The following is an 8,165-nucleotide window of genomic DNA, read 5'->3' as shown; positions in this document are numbered from 1 at the left end:
GTTATTTAATAACATGGAAATATTTTTATAGCTTTGAAACCCATAGAAATTCGTATTAAGTAACTTTCAAAACGTTCAACTTGTATTGTAGTGATAATAGAAAATTTTATTACTCATGCAGTTTTTTTTAAGACTAGCGTCATTTTTTATAATAATAAAAGATATCGCCTTATCCTGTTTTAAAAAATAAATATTTTTCTTTTCTTTTCAATCTCCATTTTCTCATTCAAATTTTCTCAAAAAAAAAAGGGGGGGGGGGCACATTTGAATACGAAACTTTATAAAAACAGATACGTGACCTTTTTGTTTAAATTATCAAAAATTGGGAAGAAAGCAAACCAAAAAAAAAGAAAGAAAGAAAACCATCTATTTCTAGTTTTTCAATGTCAGTGCCCAAATGATGTCCTATGACGTAAGGTTTGTATTAGCCAATAAAAGATGTGGAAACTCAAAACTGAAAAATGTGGAGTCAATATGAAATTGCAGAATCTGTCCGAATTGTTTTTAAGACAGAACAAAAGAATTTTATTTTCCATTTTAAATATTTTTAGTTTTGAGGACTTGAAAACTTTCGAAAGCAGCTGCGATTCGGCAATAATGTGTGTTGGCCGTATTTTTTCATCCAAAAGTATGATATTTTTTCATGAATATTAAGCATTTTTTAGATAGATTCAGCTTCACATTAAATAATATTAGTTTAATTTATTATCCGTAAATGTGTTCCATGTTTAAAAAATATGTTTATGAATAAAAAAACTGGTATGTCTATAAAATAAGAACAAGATGTAAGAAAAATGAATTCTTAATTCTTAATTTTCAGTTTATTGTGACTACTCAAAATGGAACTATCTCCAACATATATATTTTGAATTGTAACTATTTTCACAAAACAGTCCAGAAATAGATCAAGCTTAACATTCATTGTTTTTCAGGAAACTGCAAATAATTCACTTTAGTGTGGTTGACTCAAAAAAAGAACAGTTTTCAAAGCAGAAATTATTTTATGGAAACTATTGAAAAATTCTATGCGACTTAAATATTCTTGTTATCATTTTTTCGTTATATCAGTATATTTAAAAATATTAAAAGCGAAATGGCATTAAAAGTCACCATTGCTCTAAAGTATATTTAAATAGCAAAGAGAGAGAAGACTATTTTTTGTAGGTTCTTTTTTTTTTCTAAAGTTCGTTAATTAAATTTTGTTTACAGTTTATTCGGTAAAAATATTGCTGATAAGCTTTTACTAAAGATATTTTTAAAAATTTCCTATCCCAAACTATAAAATGAAGAAATCACAAATCTCTTAAATTCATTTTAAGATTTAGGTTTTCACCTTATGATACCTAAAAGTAAAAAGAAAAATAATCCAATAGAATGTTTTTTTTTTGTTTTTTTGTTGTTGTTGTTTTGTTTGGTTATTGTGTTTTTTTGGAAAAAGAATTGTTTTCATCGTATTAATCAGTAGCAACATGTGACTTATAAGCATTGCTGCATTTAAATAGCCATTATTACAAGAAATTGCTTTATTTAAATCAAGATTTCTTAAACTAGAAATGGCAACTTCAGTGGGTCCCGTGGAAAAATGCTGCGGTCCGATATGTTCTAAAAAATTTTTCTTCTTGGTAACTCTTTTAAGAATTAAGAAGTAGCTTATAAAATTAACATGCCATAAAAAGTTTAACTACAGTTTCCTGAATTTCTACTATTCATTAAATTTCCTTTTGTTATTTAATTATTCATCTGCCTTCTTATTTATTTTTAAACTTAGTGGTCGAAGAAATTATTTCGGAAGGAATGAAGAACATTTTTTTCAGCTTTGAAAGGGAAGATGGGATTATTTTAGATTATATAATTCAGCTGCTTTCTTACTCATTCTCAGCAATTTTCATTCATGGGCTTCATAGAAATTATTTTAATTTATATTAATTTTATCATTAAAAAATCACTAAATAATTTCTTAGTGGAATAACTAATGCAACTTGCAGTCGGAAGACACTTACTATTTGAGAATTCATTGCCATAATCCATGCCTAAGATTTTCATTTACAATGAAAAAGTGTAACAATTTCTATCCGCTGTATTAAAAATTACATTTATAAAGCCTTAATTACTATTATGAAGTCACTTGTAAGGTTTTGCGAAAACAACTATGTCTCAAATTATATATTTCCGAGATGGCAATTTATACAATAACTAATCATAGTAAAAATTTAATAATTTTAATTAAAAGGTATTATTTTCTCTTTCATAGTTACATAATTTTATGGTATAGAATAAAAATCATTTTATTATTCTCAAATTACATTTATACATTACTTTCTAGGATGTATCCTAATTCAAAAACTACGGAGAAAGCCAGCTGGCCAAAGGAATCCAATAAATGAAAGTGGAAAGAGAAGAAAATTGAACTCAAAACATTTCTTCTTTACATGTTGCTCGCTTTTATCCGGCATGCCATTCATGTGGCCGTCAAGCCACGCACATGATAGACATTTGTCTACGGTAAGCATTCAGTATTGTTCAAAATAAAGTCATAAAAATTTAAGTATTGCTGGAATTTTATTCACATTAATGAATGGGAGAGAATTTCTTTCACTTAATTCTCACTGTGACTCAAAATCTTTACAGTATTCATCTCAATATCCTACGCTATATTATTCTTTTATCAATCCAGGCACATGGCAGACATCTGTCTGCGTGTAAGCATTCACTGTTATGATTTAAACACTTACTGACCTTTTTACTGTTTAATTTTCAATATTACCTATCAAGATGAAACCTTTTTTTGATAAATAACATTGACAACTTTTAATAGATAGATAGTTGTCATGTTGATTTTTCAAAGAATCCATGGAAGACATAACATTTGATGGACCTAATTTTTGAATCGAACTGTAACATTTAAAAATAATTTAATCTTTAGTTTATTAGATTAAATAATAAAAATAAAAATATTTTTTAGAACAGGATTATATCAATGCACTTTAAAATAAAAATATATACTTTTATCGAAAATATGAAATTTGAAACCAAATCATACAAATTTAAGGATTACTCTAAGTAAACTGAAATTTTATTTACCTTTACATTTTATAATAATGAATGTATAAAAATTTCCTTTCGTTTGATACTCATTGCGATTTAAAATCTTTACGCTATTAGTCTTAATGTCCTATGCTATTTTATTTTTTCTTTCACCTCTTTTACTTTGTTTTTAATAAGAAGAAATATTTCTGCATTTTAGTTCATTAATAAAAGCGTACTTTAAAAAAATACTTTCAACTTTTTTGTCTTTTAGTTTTTAATATAATTCCTTATTATCATTACCAATTGTTTCTAGTTGTTTTGATTTAAGTCTCCGGTACATATTCATATGGAATCATAAATGAATTAAATGAATCTACCAGTTAATGAATCATCAAAAACAAAAATAACCTAAGTTGTTAATTTATTAGTAATTTTTCACGTGTTATGAGATGTCCAAACTTGAGTTCACCTTTATCAAATTATGAACATCTCCTTAAGCTATACAAAATATTCGTATGACGCTCAGAAGTGCTGCATACCATTGGATTTCAATAAAAGAACATAAAGCAGAATAGCTTCGACGATTTCGGCAAATTTATGAAACCTTCAAATAATTGCTACCGTTGGCCCAATGACACAATCTAGAGTTGAAGATATGATAAAAGGCTTTATCCTGAGTGTCCAGTGTTTCTGTTTAAACATATGCCTTCGGAACTTCTTTCATCCAAATTTTCAATCATCATGTGTTGGGGCTATTTACTGGGCTTAAAAATGCCAGATCAACAATGCTCTGGAAATATTCATGAAGTATTTGAGTTTTCTAATTTCATCGATTAGAATAAAATTTCTTCAATTAGACGAATTCCGAATCTATATATCTATTTGAATAGTATTACTCAATTTTTAACGCTCTGTTTTCTGTAAAAGTTTACACAAATGGTAATGTTGGTGATGATAATTGCCGTACATATGTTATAAATCAGTTTCAAATTTCAACTATATTCATTCGTTAAGTATATTGACTTTTTCCTTCTTTTTATTCAACATTTCAATTTTCTTTAAACAGTTGTTATTAAAAATTGAGATACAAACACCGTGCAACGAAAATTCAAAAAAATCGAGTTAAATCTAAAAATAACAAAAAAGCACCTGCTTCAGTAAAAATATTCTTTTGAAAATGGTAATATAGTTTCATTTTAGAAGTAAACTTTCCCCAGTATTTTAAAACTTCGACAACATGATACAATATACTAAATGTGTATTGTATGAATGGAGCTTAAGCATAATGTCCTATGGATAAGGAATGTATTTACACTGAAAAACCAGGAAAACTGATTACATGTATGCGTATGCAAGTAAAGGATCAAAGCTACTTTGTTCATGCGTAACGTGATGTGATCAACAGCGCCAATATGAGATAACAGTTATCTAGCAAAGCTGTTAGATCAGTGCTTGCTGCTACAGGAACAGGTTCTTAGGATTTAAGTGATTTTGAACGCGGCGTTATAGTCGCCACATTTGAGATGGGACAAAATACCTTTCACTTAATGATGATGTTTGAATTATCGAAAATTTTAAGAGTATGCAGTAAATGCCAAATATCCGGTTAAAAATCAAATTTCTAACATCTGCTTGGCCGGAAAATAACCTTAAAAGAACAGGACAGACAGCAGTTGACGAGAATCCTCAAAACGAAATAGACACGCAATATTTCCCCAAATCGCCAATCTGTGCATCAACAAATGACAGCGTGCTGTTCAAGATGCCATCATAGATACTGGATGCGATGCTAAAAGCCCACTCGTGCACCATTCTCACTACACCTCACAAAGCTTTATATACTTTTTCCTGGGACAGCCAACACCACTATTAGACTGTTAATGACTCAAAATACTTAGCGTTGTTTGATGAATTCCATTTGCAATTTTATTGTGCGGATGGACGTGTATAGGTATGGATAAAGCCTCATGAATCTATGAACTTAACATAACCAGAAGGCACTGTTCAATCTGGTGAAGCCTGTTAGGTGATAAAGGTATGTGCAGTTAGTGTAATATGAAACCCCCAATATATCTGCGGTTCCATATCTGACAAGTGAAGGAACGTATGCATCATGTTCGTTCACCTACACCCATTTATGTATTTTGTGGAATCCGATGGATTTTGACAAATCCAACAGGACAATGCAACCCCCTCAGCGTCAAGAATTGCTACCGAATGGCTCCAGAAACACTTTTTTAGCTTTAGACACTTCCACTGGACACCTAAATCTCCAGACATGAATATTATTGAACGTGCTTGTGATGACTCACAACGTACGTTCAGCACAGATCTCTACCATACCCGGCTCCTTTATATTTGTGGACTGCCTACGGAATTCAAAAAGTGAATTGCCTCCAGTTTATCTTCAGACACTAGTGGAATCCATGCCTTATTGTTTTGTAGTTCTTCGTGCTCATAGGGATTCTACACGATATTAAGTAAGGGTACCAATTTTTCTGGTTCTTCATTGAACCGTTAAAAAGTTTATAGCATACTCTAACAAGATATTCTAAAGAGAAATTCTATCACTTTTGAAACTCTTTTAGGCTGTTATTTATAAGAGCATGAGATCAGCATATCAAATTTAACAACTCTGAACTGAAATTTGAGATTTGTGTACATAATAACACATAATTATACAGACAAATAAATAGTATGAATATAAACAAAGTATCTTTCTCGTATTAAAAGTATTCAGTACAAAGCAATGTTTAGCTACACATACACCTATTTTTCTAAATTACAAATTACACGAAAGTCGATTCATCTGAAAAACAAACAAGGTTTAAATGATCGTTGAATTCGCAGTTTCTAATGTGATTGTTCTTTTCCAGCAAGTGTAAGTATGATCTGCTTACAAAGATTTTAATAATAAAAGGGAAACGAAATCCACGTTTGAATCACTTCACTCTATGCTCAACATTTCTTAAAAAATCATTATGATTACTTCTAAGTTTTATTTTGAAGTTTCACATCATTGCTTTCAAGTATTTACATTTGTTCTGAGCCCATAAGAATATCTAAATATTCGCAAATCAAAAATGTCTGATTTTGTATGATGTAACCATAAAATGCAATTTTTACTCTTCAATGGTATCATATCGCTAAAAAATTGACATCTGATTTCCTTTTTTGTTTAATTACTTTGATATCTATTCAAATATTTTTTAAAAAATATTTTAAGAGCCCCGGTTATTCCGTGATAAAAATTTGACTTACCTTGCTAACGTTTCGTACTCGGAATAAGACTATCTGCTCAGCCTGTATAATTTTATATATTGTATTGCTGTATTAGTTTTATCATCATTTAAAACACCAAAATTGGTAGGATAATTTATATTATTTTATTTTATATTTCAGATGACCCACTACGAATATCCTTATTTACAATTCCAATATCCAGATTCAGTTCACTACTGGTGTTAGGACCGGATTTCCTGAAATAGTTTTTCATCAGTTCTGCGTTAAGCAAAGGCGAAGTTCAAGTAATCAGAGCTATGTTGGAATCTAAGCCTCCTGGCATGCAGATCTGTGTGGCCAACCACCCAAAGATTTGCTCTGTCCATTTTCTCTTTTCTCTTTGTGAAATTCGATAAAATTAGTGTCAATTGATGTCATTATAATTAAGGATTACTCAACTAATGTACCGCTTGTCATACTATTGCATACTGAAGAAATTTATTTTTGTTACACACCACCTGCTTTAAAATGTATTCATTGAAGGAAAAGAGGCCACCAAGGAGAAGCAATAGGCATAACTAAATGCTGCAAGCTCGTGATGCCATTATAAATAGTATAAAATTAGGATTTTAGTTAATTTCATTAAAAGGTTTGTGGCCATTTTTTTCCTACAAACGGCACATTAAAATATTTTGAAAATTTAAAAAACGAAATTCATTTAGATCATAGAAAAATCTAAACGCATCGTTGTAACTGCGATTCCAAATACGTAGAGGTTTTCAACAAAAAAATTAAAGCCTGAATTTATGCCAACATTCTTTTCAGAATTAGGTATAGGCATATAATTATTTCAAAATAAAAATATTAATAACTAATTGATAAATAATTTGATTTTACAATCTATAATATCTGATCAAAGTATTTATTAACATTTATGCGATTTCTCAAGCTTTTTAGAAATAGCAACTCCACTTAGAAGTAACTTTCTATGAGCATTTAAAAATTGTTGAATTCGACTATCAGTATATTTTCCCATTGTTTCTCCATTTCTCCAGTCGTTTGTTCGACCCCACCTTCCTGTTTCAACTGCGTAATTGAGGGGTGACAAGGGTATAGGCTGAATTTAAATGTCTCCAACCTTCAGAAAGGATTCCAGTAAAACCTTAAAATAGCTTTTGAAGTAATGCAAATGTTCAGTTAAAATGTCACATGCCTATTCTACAGTAACAAGTTAGTAAAAGCTGATCTGAATCATTTGATTGACTTTCTCCTTCACACTTTAAAAGAAAGGGGAAAAAAAATCCGAAAAAATCAGAGTTCATGGAATCGCATTGCATCATTAATGAAAGCAGGTTTCCAGACCAAGGCGCCTTTTGCTGCGCACACTGAGAAGAATGAAAATACTAAGAAACGCACAAGCAAAAATACAGAAAAGTACTAATTGCATGACTTCAACTAATTCAACAGTATGCAAGAATTTTTAACGAATTAGTGAAAAATTATTAAAATATTTCATCTTTCGTGTTTGTTTTTTTTAATCTAATGCTTTGAATCTAATAAATCTTTAAAATCTTCCAAAATCTATGGATGTTTTTATTTTATTTTTGATGATATGCTGATTTGGATCAAGTTGTGAGAGAACACTACAGTCGTGATTTATAATTGTCAATGCGAAAGGCAGAAGTTAGAGAACGACAATATTTTCCAGTGAATGCCGACAAATACCACCAAGCAATTATGTAAAGTCCGATATTCACTGGAATAATTCACAGACATATTTCGGATATCAATCTTTCATTAATAATAAACAATCAATGAGTATGTTAAATTTATTTTAAATTCATAAACAATGACTTTGATATTTTATTATGACATAAAAGCTATTTTTGTTAAATAATAAAACAGTTTATTACCTT

General features: G+C 29.7%; 1 long non-coding RNA gene across 1 annotated transcript; it reads left to right on the top strand.

Moving 5' to 3' along the window:
- Positions 1–500: 500 nt before the first annotated feature.
- On the top strand, positions 501–7,829 carry LOC129968524 (uncharacterized). Its single transcript, XR_008784420.1, has 3 exons — positions 501–628; positions 2,324–2,502; positions 6,430–7,829. It is a non-coding gene; the product is annotated as an uncharacterized LOC129968524 (long non-coding RNA).
- Positions 7,830–8,165: the final 336 nt, after the last annotated feature.

Source organism: Argiope bruennichi, chromosome 1 (assembly GCF_947563725.1).
Source record: "Argiope bruennichi chromosome 1, qqArgBrue1.1, whole genome shotgun sequence".
Lineage (NCBI taxonomy): Eukaryota > Metazoa > Arthropoda > Arachnida > Araneae > Araneidae > Argiope > Argiope bruennichi.
Note: the sequence above shows the minus strand (reverse complement) of the source record. Positions and strands in the feature narration are given on the sequence as shown.